Source organism: Triticum aestivum, chromosome 6D, assembly GCF_018294505.1.
Source record: "Triticum aestivum cultivar Chinese Spring chromosome 6D, IWGSC CS RefSeq v2.1, whole genome shotgun sequence".
NCBI lineage: Eukaryota > Viridiplantae > Streptophyta > Magnoliopsida > Poales > Poaceae > Triticum > Triticum aestivum.
Window position 1 is genome coordinate 365627164 of NC_057811.1, and position 16371 is coordinate 365643534.

Here is a 16371-nt window from a genome sequence, read left to right on the forward strand (position 1 = left end):
ACACTAGCCCCACGGACATGTTCTTCCTGCGATTTTATTACATCTTCGAGATGTATCACATGAGGCGGCTCGATTCTACGTACGTCCTCCTTTATGCGCTACATCTGAACTCGCGGTAACGGACCCCTACTACATGCATGAGGGCTTCTTGGAAAATGACAAAGTGGAACATGAAGCTGCGACGAAGTACATAGAATACTTCATGGTCGCGAATAAGAACAAGGAAACGATTCTCCTGTCGTATCATCCCTTGTAAGCAATTCATGGATAGCCACTAGAACACATCCTTTCGTACATTTCAATCATTCCTTTGCACGTATGGAGGCTAATTTGAGGTATATTCCTTGTAAGCCACTAGAGATCACCTATTCCAAATGCTACCATCTGATCTGCACCATCCGGGTCAAAGCATAAATAAAACAAGGTGAGTATAGGAGTACTCGCTTTATAGTTATATTGATGATGGCCTTTGGCCGTCAGCATTCTAGCCTTTCGGCATCCCCTTGTACATGTATATATGGTAGCTTTATCCTCCCAGTAATACCAAGTTGCTATTTTTCTACCATGGTATCATGTCCCAGGTTTAGGGTCTCCACCGCACATTGCAACTCATGCTACTCTGATCGATATACTTTTTTAGTCTTCTCTCGATTTCTAGATCGAGGCTACAGGCGTCGTCTTCCGCCGATCGTCTGTACATCTTCGACCTCCTGGTTGCGTCCCACTGTCGGCCACTTGTGTATCTCCGTCCTTCCAGCCGTCGTCCGCTAGCCGCCTATGCATCTCCGATATGCACGTACACCAAAATAGTAACAAATGCCCAAGGCATCAATAAGGGTTGTTTGTGGACTATTTGAGCAGAAAGCAAGCTATGCCCTAATGCACTACTCTAAGCTGAAGTGGAGTAACTAATGAGAAGTTGATGAGGGAGATTAGAGAACCATCTGTCCTAAACCACCACAACAATACACCACTATTAACCCCTCCCCCTCGACTCACCCGCGAGGAAGCAATCCATGGCACTCACACTTATCATGGTAATTTTAGATTAGCTCTTAAAGTTGTCTATGATCAAGCAATAATCTACAAGTTCTCCCTGACTAGGGACACGATTATTCAAATAGATTTAACCCTTCATGGGTGTACCAGTTTGCCCATACACATGTCGATCATCTCTTAATAATGCCAGAATGTTAAGTGTGCTACCATTGTATGCTAGCAGAGGGTGATCGACCAAGACACCTCCCCTATGTTGTAGTCCAGTCCATGGAGTCACCACCTGAGTTGTACCCTAATCGTGAGTCCGGCCAAATCTCCGATATAGACCCAACTGTTGCACACATGGCCCAAGCCCATTCCACAAGATGGTTAATTCACTTGACAAGTTGTGTCGCACCTACATAAGACCAACAATACCATATATCTCTTTCCTTCTGCAACTCACACTACAAATGGAAAGCCTAAACTATGTGACTTCTGGACTGGTTTGACATAAGGTACTAGGCCAAGTGGTGGCCCATAACCCCTATGCGATTAGCACGCTCAATATTGAATCAAGATAATGAGAACTCGGGTCCTAATACTAATAGTGGCTTAAGTGAAACAATCCACCATGTTCTCCAACATGGACCCTCACCTTCACCTTTAGTCGTGTTTAACCCAATTACCTTGTAATTCCACTTTACACGTTAATCTACCACTGTGATTCGCCACCAGGGTAAATCACGACACGACCACTAGCACAACATGACTAAGCATAGCACAAAAAGTAAGTGCGGTCAGCTAGCTAAGCACAAGCAACTCTTAATCATGCTAATTATACGAATCAGGAATATAGGGTTACAATAATCAGGTCATGCAAAGGATAGCATTAACTCTAACTACTGCTAACATAGTAAATAATGAATGCAAATATAGCAGGAGAATATACTATTATAAACTATAGAGAAATAGGATATCAACATGATCAAATGAGGTTTTGCTTGCCTACATGGGTTCTTTGGCACTGCTCAATCTTGCTTGTTGCTCTCGTCATCTCCGAAACCTATTCAAGAAACCAGAAACATTGGGGAAGAGCAAACGATACATTTACTACTACGTAAAGATATCAACACGATCATGATATGCAATGCATGACATGGAAAAGATTTGTTTTCAAAATTGACACGATGCAACAATTTACAAGTTAATTGAAGTTGAAATACACTAACTATGACATCCCTAGCAACCACACCAACCAAGTGGGGGAGAAGTGGGCCATCATATGAGGCATCCGTAGTGGGCCATCATATGAGGCATCCGTCTCCTCCTCCTCGGTATCAGGGTTAGGTAGCATGCTCGGACATTTCAGAGAAACCTTTAAGCGGTCGATCTCCATACGTTTGAGCACCCCCAACAATAGACTCACTTCATTATCATTCTTCCCCATATAGACATTGTCATTCTTTAAGCTAGAAGAAATAGGAGTATTTGAAAAGGAAAGAAAAGATTTCGCAGATGAAGTACCTACCGTGGAGTCCAAATTGCGCTCAGCCTGGCGACACATTGACTTATACATAGTGTGCTCGTCGGTCAAAGAATAGCCTTCAACGAAGACGAAGTCACGGCTACTACATCGAAGGGGAGTGGACATCCCTTCAGACATAGCCATTGGTGCCTCTGAACGGACTGTAGGTGAAGTAGGAGCAACAACGGGTTCGATAGACGTTGAAGGCAAGGTTGCAGTGGGTGGAACACATGGTGCCGGTGGAGTGGCACTAGGTGACAGCGACGAAGACCACAACTTAGCTTGTGTAGGCCCACCAAACAAAGTGCAGTGGTGGACCGCAACAAAGGCGGGGGATGAACCAGCCCACCCATGCTCCGGCAAACCAAATTCTACATAGGAATATGAATTCATTCGTACGAACCAAATGATTCTAGAAAGAAAATTTTCCTATAGAAGTATTGCAAAATTCCTGTAAACCAAAGGAAGCATTATAATTTTGGAGTTTCCAACTCAATTTTTATTTGGAATTTTTAGGTGTTTGAACTTGCCTGTTAAAAGTCCGCCGTAGGACATGCACACGGGCAAGAAGCGCCAGCAGCATCTCTGCACAGTGCGCACTGCCAAATCATAAATGGTCAATAAAGAGGAATATCGTGCATAAAGACACCACTACTCCGGTAGTGTACGCACAGTAACTACATACAGCTATCCTGTCATACATACGTACTCAGTTATTACTAGGGATACATACACGCACGGCGGCAGAGCAGGCAGTACTCGCTGCTACAGTCCGCTCGTTGCAGCAACACCGTTCTCAGGCCAACTCCACCGCGCGACCCTGTCTTATCCGGATACGTCCGTTTGAGGTAAAACGAATGAATAGCGCGGCCCAACGCGCGGCCTCAAACGGACAAATATCCGGATTCCGTCCGTTTTCGACCCATCCCCGGCCCAAACTTGCGCTCGGTTTGGGGTGAAACGGACGCGCGCGGACGGCCTCGACGCACGCCCTTGTCTCCCCTCCGTGGCTCGCCTGTCGGGGGCACTAGCAGTCCCTCCGCTCCCAACGCTTCACCCTCTCTCCCCGCCCCGCCCCGCCGCCGGCGCCACCGCTATTCTCCGGCCGCCTCCTCACCGTGCAGTCCCCGACCGTCCATACGAAACCACGTCTCGACATGGCCGCCACCACGCCTGCGCTTTCGCCGTAGTTTTGGCCGTCGCTCGAAGGAGGTTTGGCCGTCGTCGTCTTTGCCGGTGGCAGAGGGGACACGACCGTCGGCGACATACCACGGCGGCCGCGGCAGATTCCGACGAGAGCTCCAGAGCGGCCAGTAGCCGGCCAGCAACCACCCCTGCTGCGTCGAGGTGATCATCGCGGCCTCTTCGCCACCACGACTGCAAGGTGTTCGACATTTTGCCAACAAAGGTATGGACAGTGGAGACGAGTTTTTCTTCCATCACTTCCTTTGTTCATCGGACGATTCGTCGTCGGACGATGAAGATCTTGTGGTGGCTGCACTGGTCGTTCACGACCATATTCAACGGCAGCTTCCTCGGTACAGGGGGTCAGTCCCTAGCCGTGCTCCCAACCTGAACCGCAACAGGGAGACAGACCACGCCCCACCTGTCAACTTTGATATCAATGTGCTGCAGCGTTCTCCAGTCTTCGCAAGGCTTGCAGAAGGCCACTCCCCACCTGTCAACTTTGAGATCAACGGCCACCAGTACAACAAGGGATACTATCTAGCTGATGGTATATATCCTCAGTGGTCAACTTTTGTGAAGACAATCTCGAAACCCCAAGGTGAGAAGAGAAAGAGATTTGCCCAAATGCAAGAGAGTGTTAGAAAGGATGTCGAACGTGCTCTTGGTGTGCTTCAATCCCGGTGGGGTATCGTTCGAAACCCTGCACTGTCATGGGATGAAAGGAAGATTTGGGAGGTGATGACTGCTTGTGTGATCATGCACAACATGATCGTCGAGGATGAGCGTGATGAGAGTATCTTCGACCAAGGATTTGATTATCAAGGTGAAAATATTGAGCCCCTGCATCAAGACCCGGCCACATTTGAACAATTTGTGCAATTCCACCGTAAGATGCGTGATTGGCACAGTCATTTGAATCTTCAAAATGACTTGATTGAGCACGTGTGGGATCACATTGACAACCAATAGACGTATTGGTTCATTTTATGTTCAGTCAAGACAATTTCAATTTGGTTGTAAAACTTTTTTATTAAGGACAATTTCAATTGGGTTGTAAAACTATTTTAATTTTCAGACAAATATTTGGACGTGCAAACTAGTTTTGATGAGAATATGGGCATTTTTGGCTCTAACGGACAGGATGGGGCAAATGGATGCAGCCGCGCGCTGAGCGCACGGCCACCGTATCTCAGGACACGCCCGGACACGACCCCAAATCCCTACCCAAACGGACAGAATCCGGACAAAACGGACGTCCGTTTGGGGTCGCGCGGTGGAGTTGGCCCTTCTTAACCTGAAATGAAAGGGTACCCCGGAAAGAGATCCAGTGGAGTAACTGGATTCCCCGAAACCACAAGAATCCTTAGAATGAGATTCCAACTCAGCACGCACGGGCAGCAAAGCGTCCAAGGCGACATCACCCATCTGCGGACGAGAGAGAGAGACCAGCCGCGCAGCCGCTGTGCTGACTCGACGGGGCAGCGCCTGCCTAGCTGCGTGGTCCTCTCCACATGCGCAGGGACACGCACGATCACCCTATGCAGGGCTGATGATGCCTTCGCATTCGCCGGGATGCTGAAGAGGGTGATGAGAAAACGGAAATCAGTTGCCAGATTTTGCGCTAATCCATGGCGGTCGTGCGCCGTCAGATGCCGGCACGGACCGGGCTTTTCGGGCCTTGTAGTAGGCAATCGTGACAGATCCTGAGATTTGACAGGAAATGAATCCAAGATTATGAAGCAGAGGCTACGCGGGCTACAGCCACAGATGTGCCTCGCGCAAAAGGAGAAAACAGCAACAGATGTAGAGAGTGGCGATGGAGCGGACGACCTCGCCCGCTCTCGCTACGTGTACCAATGGGACAAGGGCGTGTCAGTTCATATGTTGAATCTCTACTCCTAATGTCTCAGTTGATAGTCTCCGTTCCAGGTTTATTTTCGTCCCACCTCATCCGGTTTTTTGTACCTACTCCCACCTCAGGCTGACCCGCCACGAACCGAAAAAACCACGTACCGAGTCCTCCACCAGCCCCCGCGCTCTTCAGGTCGTAACAGCCGATCGCGCCCGAGACAAGCCTCGAAGAAAAAATCTACGACGATTAACCAGCGATAAAAAAAACCTACGAAAATTAACCAGCGAAGAAAACCCGCACGTACGAGCGACGTCACATGCCCTCGAGCGAGAACGACTCGCACGAGATCCCTTGGTCGCCGCCCTCGCACTCGCATCCTTCGCCGCCGCCCTCGCACATCAAGCCGCCGTCGATCCCTGCGCTACTACGGGAGCCGCCGCCGATCCCATTGAGGAGCCACCGCCGATGACGGGAGACGCCGCCTATCCCGTTGAGGAGCCGCCGCCGATGACGGGAGACGCCGCACGCTGACCTACCCCCTCCCCAATCCCTAGCATCGCACCTCTTCCCGTCTGGCGCCTCCTACCTCGGCTGGGCGGTGGCCTCGAGTGCCTCTTCTTCCCCAATGCGGCCTCAACCAACGACGCTGCACCCCGGTGATGACTCCGCCCCACGATTCCCATCGGTCGGCGCCTCGCCAGCAGTGACCTCCCCCTCCATGTATCCTGTTATCCGGTCGTGCGCCACCGCCTCTCCAGGCGCTTAGATCCAGGCTTCCAGAAGGGGATAGGGGTGGAGGCGGCAGCGGAGGGGACATGGATGTGGACCGGAGAAACTACATGGTGGAGGCACAACAAAGCGTTCAAGCACGGCACCCCATCGCATGCAGCTGCAGGTAACTACTTCCCTGAGTCTCCTTCGTAGGTGTGGTCACTATATTTCCTACTTGTGCAGATCCTAACTGGTTGTAACTCCGTTCATTCTCTTCCTAACAGTAGTTCGTCAGCCACATTGGACTAATCTAATGCATTCGAATTGCCTTGGTGTATGAAAATAACGATATAGGCTTGATGTGTACAAGCGCATAGCTCCTTATCTAGCCTAATCTGAATGTAGCTTATATTCTTAATCTTTTTATGCACACTATTTTAGCCAGCGGTAGGTGTTGGGCACTTTGAGGTATGCAAACCTTCTCAGAGCAAGGGGAGCAAGAGTACCGGTACTGCATTTCTTATCTTCATCACTCAAAATTCCCAGAACTAATCGTGAGCTCTTGCTTTGATACAGAACTAATCTTGAAGGTGATAGCCCTATTTCTTCCCTGTTTTAGATCAACCGTTCTTCTTTCTTCCTTGGAGCTCCACTGTTTTGGATGAACTGGACTAACCCTAGGTAATTGATTAATTTCTCATGAAAATAGAATTTAGATGGGAGTGAAATTGAACTGGAGGGTGCTTAATTCGCCATTTGTTTCTGGATGGAGGCTGCATTATTTTCTTTAGGAGAGAACCCCTTTTCCGTACTATACTCTGTACTTCATAAGGACCTAAATCCCTCTCAATAGTCTTGCAAGGTGAACTCAATTTGTTTTTTTTTGTGCTTAATTGTGTAGAAGGGATGAAGGTCATCCACGAGGTGTCTCAAGGTGAACCCCGTGGTACCCGACCAAGTGGCTGGAGGGAATGGTGTATGCTCACAAGGTACGTGATTTTGCTGTGCTTCTGACTATATGTGTGCTCATGGCCTCATGGGTTCTGATATAGCTGCGCTGGCTATATTTCAGTTTGTACAGACCAATTTGTTTCACTCGGACAAGAATCCCACGAACCTTAATGTGGCCTTTAAGTTTCAGGTACAACATTCTCTTCTGCTCTGTTGCGTCGCGTGCTCCACCCCTGTACCTTATGATTCATGAGTTTCCGGTGACAAAATGTGTTATATTTGTAGAGTCGATGCTTTAGGAGAGGGAAAAGCAGCTGCCCACGCAATGGTTTTCCAGTTATACTCTTTAAAGAATTTGTAGGAGGATCCATTGATTTAAAAACACGTGGAAAGCATTCAGTTTAGTAAATATTGTATATACCCTTCCCCTGAAAAGTTTGACGATGTTACTTGGGAAAAAGGAAAATGCCCATAGATCAAATCCTTTGATACATTGATTACTTTTTAGTTATGCAAAGTTTAAACTTCAGTCATGCTTTATTGGTCGTTTTTCCCCAATAAATATCTACCAACTGCAGGTCCTTGGGGTTGGATGCGGCAACTCGCGGCTCGAAGACAATCTTTTGTGGTGGGGCGTCGCCGCCGCCGGCGGCACCTGCATAGACCGTATCGCTGGGAACGAAGAGATGCTCCCCTGATTTGGAGCTGTAGAAAGGAAGTGGTTGCAGACACAAAGTGGGGACACACAACTCCCAGTCATAATATTCTTTATCTTGGCTCGTTGTTTGGGGATGGACGCATCAATCTGATGGCGCTCTTCTCCATGCCAAACGGATCCTTGGTTCGGAGGCGCGCGGCGCCGACGATGACAGCCTTTCTATCGACGCAAGGGCAGCAGGAGCTCATGACGTTGTTGATGCCACCACCATGCATGGGGTTGATGCAAGGTGGGACAAGTATGTATACCAGGCAAAGTACTCAATCTGTTTGGCATTTAGCTTTTTGATTCTGTTTTTAGTGAGCTTGATTCAGATAATTTGTTTACCTGATGCCTTCACTCCAGGTAATCTGTTTGTCTGACATTTTGCTTTTTGATTCAGTGTGATCACTAATGGGGAGAACATAAAACTTCAATTGAGGGCACTGTGATTCTCTAGCTACATGTATCATGTAAGTAACGTCTTTCCATGAATCTTCTATTCATTATATAACCTCTCAGGCCCTTACAAAAGTATCTCTGTTGACTCGATTTCTTTCTGCTGATTCTTATAGGGTCACCAACCACACATGTAAAAACCATGTCTCCCTACTGTAATTTGATGATTTATTTACATGTGGCACAGAATAGTTCAGAGTTCACTCCGAGAAAGAATTGCTTTGCATGTACATTTGCTAAAAGACGGATGTGCTGAACTTTCGACGGTTCCGATTGGTCGCTGACATAACCTTTCCTCTTTTCATTGATAGGTCCAAAAGAGATCCTTATTTCACCTTTGTTTATAGGTATTCAACGTGAGGAATTTTATACTTTTGGAGTGGAGCTATCAAATATATATTATGAGTTTCTAAAACATCTATTATAAGGTAAAATCATTATATACATATTATTTTATTTATGTTTCATGTGAGCCGAATCTACCGCAGCCATATGAAAGTTTTGGAAGGCACAGCTTATTGCATGATCACGAAGAAATTATTGGATAGTTCATCATTTTTATGTTTGTATGAACAAGGATTTTTGGTTGTTTGGCCTCACAAAGGTTCTTTGTTGAGCAGGAGTTGAACAGAGCTTCCTCTGCCCCGACAGATTCTGAGAAAACCAACCAGCAGAGAACATGAACAAATATAGTGACGAGAAAGGGTGGAGCTGAGTACACCACACATGGATATGATGGTCTACCCTATGTTCTTTTTGGCAATCCACTTAATCACTGACTCAACTTTGTATGGGTGAGCTAACAAGCCCGTGTTATGTCTTCCCTCTTTCTTTGTAAGTGGATGATTTCAGATTGCTCGTCATTATTCAACAACTATACTTGTGATAGAAAAATGTGCTAAACTATAGTACTCCCTCCGTCCCATGATAAGTTTCGCTATACTTGTGAAAGATTAATGTATATTCTTCTAAAGTTATAATACATTCATGGTCTGTGTATATCATTTGTATGTTGCAAACCTGAGTCGGGCAGGCAGCAACTGATTTCTTCATTTGCTATCTTTATATTCTTCAAAGCAATAAAAGTGTATGCGCATTTGGTGAGATTAGGGGAATGTACCGACAAGTGACAAGCATATTTCCTTGCGTGTCGTCCTCGATGCTGCTTCCTTAGTTCACACAGTACATTTCTTAATCACTTTTGTCGCAGATGTTTGACACATCCAACTACCATGTTGATTTTCTGATCATTCTTTGGTCTGGACTATATATGATATATGTATTATATCATCAGCACAATGTGATTCTTCTTCTTCTTGCAGGGCGCTTCCGATGCACAAATGGTGGCGGTGAAGCAGCAGGCCCGAGAGAGCGTGCAGGGGAGGAAGGAGTTCCTGGTGGAGGTGCTGATACTGGCGGTGCTCAGCCACCCTAACTTCGTCAGCCTGATCGGCTTCTGCGCGCAGGGGACAAGCGGCTGCTGTTGTACGAGTACATGCCCTTCGGCAGCCTGGCGAGTCATCTCTTTGGTAATACTTCTCAAAATTATTTAGACTTGCTAATAGAGCATTCGATGTTTAGCTTCTGCCAATCTGTACATTCTGTTCTTAGATTTATTTTCCCTCAATACCTTGTTTACTACAAGGAAGGACTGATATTATTCCCCAGCCAGGGTCGTTGATTATTGTTTATTTTATCATAGTTCAGTGTTTTTCATCTGAAAATAGATTTAAATGTGTACAGAGTAAGGGTCGTTAAATTTTTATCTATAGTCCTTCATCACCATCATCGAGCCGCTGGAAGGTGGGATGCAGAGAGGACGTGTCATAGGAGGATTCCATCAGATTAGTTAGAAATTAGAATTCCGCTCAACCTAGCATTAAGGTTGGTTGAGCCTGATGCACTAGCACATTGGATTAGTTGGAAATCAGAATGTACGATTAATTATTAGAGAACTATACATGCAGATTACTCATGTGTGTCTCGGTACCATGATTGCATAGGAAACACGTTAATTATGTAAGAGACGATAGGAGTAATGACATCATAGCTCGGGCGTCTTGGGAGGAAAGTGGCGTCGGTGGTGCTGAGCCAGAACAAGTTCACTGGCTCTCCTTCTACCTACTGGAGCATATGGACGTGTCACGGAAGCCCTTCGTCGGGCCGTTCCTGTTGGCGCTACTGTCTGTCCAGTACCTGAGCATAGCTGGCAACAGGTTCACCCAGGCGCTATCCGACAAGGGGTCCTGCTGGGACAACCTCCGGCTTGTCGACCTGATGGGGAGCATCCCCCCCCCCCCCACACACACACACACACACTATCACCATCCTATCCAACCAGCCGCCAAGCATCTACTACTGCTCCCACTGGATATGTAACCCATCTGACTCCCTTCGCTTCCTGTTCTTCCCTTGATATTATCAATTTGTGTGCAAATGCTCTTTTTTAGTAACTTAGTTACGGACTCTGATTTTATTCTTGTTTCATGTAGGCACTTATATATGAATAGCGTGCATACATCTGCACAACTGCATAACAGTCACAAATGATTGTTTCGTGAATCTGCAGAGAATCTAATTATCCATGTATGGCAATAGCCAAATTAATTTGTTTACCCAAAATTATCAAGGTGAATTCCTTGTTCTCGTTTTCTCAAGTCGATGATGCATGCCAAATATCCTACCACTTTACATTCGCTCTCTTTAAATCATTCATCTATTTGATCAGGAAGCATCTTGCTATGATCAATAAAGACGGAAAAACAGTGCACACAATAGACGAGTGGCTGAGTACAATGAGCTTCTTTTATAGTCATGGATTATTCATGTGTTAAACAAGTTCTGCTCATCGATTAGTTATTATCAAACCTGTGGATTATGTTTTTACTATAATTTATGATTTAATTTGTACCTTGCAAACTCGGCAAGTAAAAATATCACTTATTTAAGAGCCGAGAGAGTGTTGTTAAAATGTGTCTGATTACCTTTTAAATGTTTTACAAGATTCGGCGATATATGAGTATACTTCCATGTCTACTTGATTTCTATACAGAATATGGAACCAGATGTAGTGAAATGTTTGGATACCATGTCTGGATTCAACAAGCTATTTACTGATGGCTGATTTTTAAGGATGTCTTATGAAGTTGTGATTATGCGAGGAAAAGCTCGTGAGTGGAATTATTCAGTATGGTGCTTGTGATGTTTCCTTCATAGCTCTTTTAGAATCAGCCATTCCTCTATTATTATTCGTAAATGGTCCTCTAAATCCTAAATACACAATAGATTTTTTGTTGCATTCATCTGTGTGTTACAATCTATTTCTTTCATATTTTTTCAGCGGTTCCATTATATATATTCACTTTGAAGGCAAAAATTATATGTTGGCTGGTTGCCCGAGAAATCAAAAAGGCTAAATCTTGAGTTGTATGGAGCATGGTCATTTGCTTGAAGTTTCCAATGGACTGTATATACCATTGAATGAGAGGAATTATTCCATGAGTGTGGACAAATTGAGCTGATCGATTGATTGAGAAAATATTGTGTGGATGTTCTCAGATCTCCTTGCTCCACTACTCCTTGGATTATTACCTTTGTCCATATATTTTGGTTTATCTGAGCTGAAGGTAACCTTCTTAAACTATCCATAAAAATAGTTCAAATTGTTAATTAATTGTTTGCTTAATTGTGTTGTCTATCTATTCTTTTGCACATAGAAGATATAACCTGCAAATCTGCACATGCTTTTGCCAATGTATCCATCCTGATATTTCTTATAATGTGGAAGTTATCAGAGCCCTTTTTTAAGCATCCACTTTGAGTTCACTGGTGGCAGGTAGCTTGTACAATACTGAATTTTCAAGGTAACAAAATCGGTTATGCGTTGCAGCAAAATCGAATGTGGTAGAGAAAATATTCAGGCTTCGTAGCGAAACAATGCCTCTGTTAGGATAGTACACCCAGATCCCTGATGCATTTGGTTTATTATGATGTATTGATACTGAAGTTTGTACCATATCTTGAATTATGATTTCAGCAGTGATAATATACTCTAGATAAAAGGATGGACACATAAGCTTGGGACATGATTGTGGCCGCTGTACTTCAAGAAGGTGCGGAGCTACGGTGAGCAGCAGGTTGCATCGTCATGGTGGTCGCCCTCGACCACGATGGTGTGCACACCTTGGCACCAGGAATTGGCTTGGGACGCCGTGGAGGGAGAGAGAAGGGGGGCGGGCAATGTTGTCGAAGGGGCCGGGGGCGGGGGAGGGGGGGATGACTGTGAGAGTAAGGTGTGGGCTGAATGTCATGGTGTAGAGGGGGGGCTGTAAGAAGCCGCGGCGGGGATAGCAAGCCGGGAGATGAGATGTGAGTGTCAGCACTATGTCATGTGGCGAGAGAGTAAGATGGTGGATTGCATTTTTAAGATAAGAATAAAAGGTGTTTACTTTTTTTGGAAAAAACGATGGTTTGCTATGAGAGAAATGTCACATACTTCTTTATATAGTAAAAAATATCACAAACCCTAACAAGTTATTTCTTGAGAATAATTACTAACAAGTGATTTACAGATGAGTCTACATGTTATTAAAATTGGGATGCGACTCACCCTACTAAAAGCGGTCACCTGCTTGCATGTAGCAGCTGACCGAATAAATATATACTCCCTCCGTTCCAAAATTCTTGTCTTAGATTTGTCTAGATACGGATGTATCAAGGATTTTGGGACGGAGGGAGTATTATATATGAGCTTTTTTAAGATATGTATATGTTCACTTTTGTACATCAGAGATAAAAGTCAATGGATGCGGATGATGCTACTGTTGATCGACAAAGTCACTGACGTAGTTATGATTGACCAGACTGAAAACTCATCAAACTTTACAAAATCAGAAGAGATGTATACAAATTATGGTTCTTCTTTGTATATAAACTACACACAATAATATATTCTTTTTTGTAGATTACGATAGCGATGGAGATGAATTATGTCGAAGTTCAAATGAATCCATCAAGAAGGGTCCGATGGAGATGAATTATGTCGAAGTTCAAATGAATCCATCAAGAAGGGTCCCAACGACATCGTTGGAAGGGGTAAAAAAGTCACCAAGACTTATACAACAATACAAAAAGTCATCAGAAAAAAAGTTAAAAGGCCCGTAGCAACACAAGGGAATACATTGAATCCAAAAATCCCGGATCCCACTTATTTTTATTGATCTGATTCTGAAGCCCACCTCTTTCTTGCGGCACAGAGGCGCCATACTTAACGCAGGTGATGGCAAAATATCTCAAGTTTGCATGCCAATGATATTTATCGGACTCGAAAGACGATGCATCCATTCAAATTGGGCATCGCTTCTACATGGCATTCGGTGTAACCTACCAAATATCTCCCAGGCATAAATGGTTATTATTTTTAAGTATGGCACCCAAATAATTCATCCATGGCATGTCTTGAAATTAATTTATTCTACTGATTATTCAGAACATGAGTGTTAGATTTTGTAGTCCAAAAAGATGATAATGAAGTTGAGAGAAGAGAGTATGCCTAGGATCTATGAACATGATGTGTGACAAGAGATGGTATGACTTCTTCAGAGAACCATCTTGATCCTTCTTTTTTCTTCATATATGGCCAACCATTGATTATTGTGGTGCGGAAGGTCGTGAGCGCTAGAGATTGTGGCACTATTTAGAGGGTTGGGCGGCAACTCAGGTAGAGGGAGGTAGTGCGTGACAACATTTGCTGACTGTTGATGGTGGTGGCAAGTGGTTTCGTAGGTAGAGGTGGGCGGGTCAATAGACTAGACGGAGAAAAAGGTATGCAGAGGGAGGAAGAAGAGTAGTAGCAGCAGCGGGTGTTGGCGGCAGAGGAGAGGCAAGGGGTTAGCGGTCTCGAGTGCGGGGTGCGGGAGGTCGTGGGCACCAAAATGGTGGTAGGTTTTAGAGGAACGACTGGCTTCAGCGTTGACAGAGGTGGTGACTTGAGCAAGTGGCGACGTGTGGCAACACTCGCCGGCTGTAGGGTGGTGGTGGCAGGTGCTTAGGCAGGGAGAGGCGGGCGGGTTGACAAAGTGGTCAAATAAAAAATCTGCGGCTACGGGAGGAAAACGAAGAATGAGAGGCGGGTCATCGTTGGATTGTTTTTTAATCGAGTGAAGTGGACTTCAATTATTACCCAATTATGCCCACGCTATCTTTTCTCTACATGTGAAATTTAACCTGTGTTATGTTTATATAACTTCAACAAAATATTTTAAAAGCCCGTGGCAACGCACGGTCATTATACTAGTGTGATCGTAGTCAAACAGTAACATACGGTGCCGCGGCTGACGGTGGATAACGTTTGGCGACCGTTCGGCCCGTCACACAAACGGCGGTTTCGTTTCCACCCCGCACCTCCCACCTCCCGACACTTATAGTAAAAAAAAGAATCTATCTCTTCAGCCGCCGCACGAGGCGAGCAACTCTGAGCTACGGCGATGGCGGAGGCGGGAGGCAATGGGTCAGTCCGGATCCGCCACCGCCCCGCGGAGGTGAGCCGCGTCGCCCGGATCCGCCGTCACCGAAGCAGCCGCGCCGCCGGGATCTGCCGCCTCAGTAGGCTGACGGCTCCCGAGCAGGAGACGCGCCGCCGCGAGACGAGACCGCGCAGCCGGGCCGCCGCCGCGGCGGCTCCTGGTGGCGGAGAGGTGCTGGCCGGGGGTGCTGCTTGTGGCGGCACTAGGTTACTCCCCGGTCGCTCGCTCGGGAGCGACACGGGAGTTGGGGGCAAGCCCGTACAACTTAAACTTGCACACACAAATCATGATATCACAGGATACCAGATGGTATGAGCTGGTGTTATTGTCTTCAGTACATAGTTTATTTTCCCATGATAAAAGACTGATACAAGGTTTATTTTTGTTGTTTTTTGTTCCTGTCATTCTAGATCATGGATGGGCTGCATACATGTGGGATATGCTGAAGAAGGAGATTCATGTTCTGGACTCATTGTGTGCTCAAGTTGCTGGAGGAGTGCAGCGGCATATGATCCATCAGGAGGCTGTCTCACAAATTCACTCGCATTATTCAGCTGCCTACAGTGAGTTCTTTGCGAAATGACATTGTCCAGCTGGCAGATGGAAGGGCAGCTTCCCCAAGATAATGTGAAGCCTGAGCTAGATGATTGCCCAACTACACTCAAATTCAGATAAACATCAAGAACAGGAAGGGAGTTGAGGAACTTTGCTTAGGGTTTGTAGCACTCAAAGAGGAACAGGTTGAGCCAGCCGGGTCACGGCGGCTGGGGTTTAATCCTATTACAACTCTAGATGCCTCTACCGATCTCCAAATCCTGGCTTTATAGCAATTACAAAACAGAAAGTGAACTGAAAGGTGAAGTTGTTGGACGATCAACAGCGATCCTTGACGCGACGGCTGCTGTCCGATGGAAGATCAACATCTCTCAGCAGCTGCCTCTGGCGCGAAGCGGTAAGTGGAGGCCAGCATTGTTGGATGTGATTCAGACGGTGGAGTTTGAATCAACAGCTGAAGCGATAACCTGCCGTTAACTGAAGATGGCTGTTGTTGATCTTCAGATAAGGGGCCTGACAGATAACGCGCGATGTTTTCACTAGGTAAATAGACATTTTTATCTCAGACCTGTGTATGTCATAAGTTTTACTTCTGGAGACCTGACGAAGATTCAAATGTTATGCCCTTTTTTGCAGGGACGAGTCTGGGATGTGTATGCTTCATGCAATCAGGCAGTACGATGGGGATAAGATGATGTTGTCATTGACAAAAGCTTCATAGTCTGTTTAACTTTCTTACTTCTTTCATAAAATTCTTGGATGAGAATTTCAGCAGCCAGAGCTTGGATGGTGTTTTGGCTCTGAAATCTGCAGAAAACTTGGCCACTTCTCAGCAAATAGCTGTTTTTAAGGTATTTCGTTTGCATGATGAGCACGAAAATTGTGGCTGACAATGCGTTACGGGCAGCTCTAGAAGACCATGAGGAAT

At 45.7% G+C, this 16371-nt stretch overlaps 1 long non-coding RNA gene across 16 annotated transcripts; it reads left to right on the top strand.

Moving 5' to 3' along the window:
* Nucleotides 1-5845: 5845 nt before the first annotated feature.
* Nucleotides 5846-14064, top strand: LOC123145119 (uncharacterized). 16 transcript variants are annotated; one of them, XR_006472114.1, is made up of 12 exons: nt 5846-6441; nt 6834-6938; nt 7159-7246; nt 7330-7398; nt 7787-8164; nt 8309-8378; nt 8481-8497; nt 8676-8792; nt 8985-9158; nt 9687-9893; nt 11705-11990; nt 12401-13320. It is a non-coding gene; the product is annotated as an uncharacterized lncRNA (long non-coding RNA). The 16 variants fall into 16 exon arrangements; XR_006472117.1 differs by having other exon boundaries at nt 8712-8792; XR_006472111.1 differs by having other exon boundaries at nt 7787-8155; nt 8481-8640; nt 8712-8792.
* The last annotated feature ends 2307 nt before the right edge of the window (nt 14065-16371 follow it).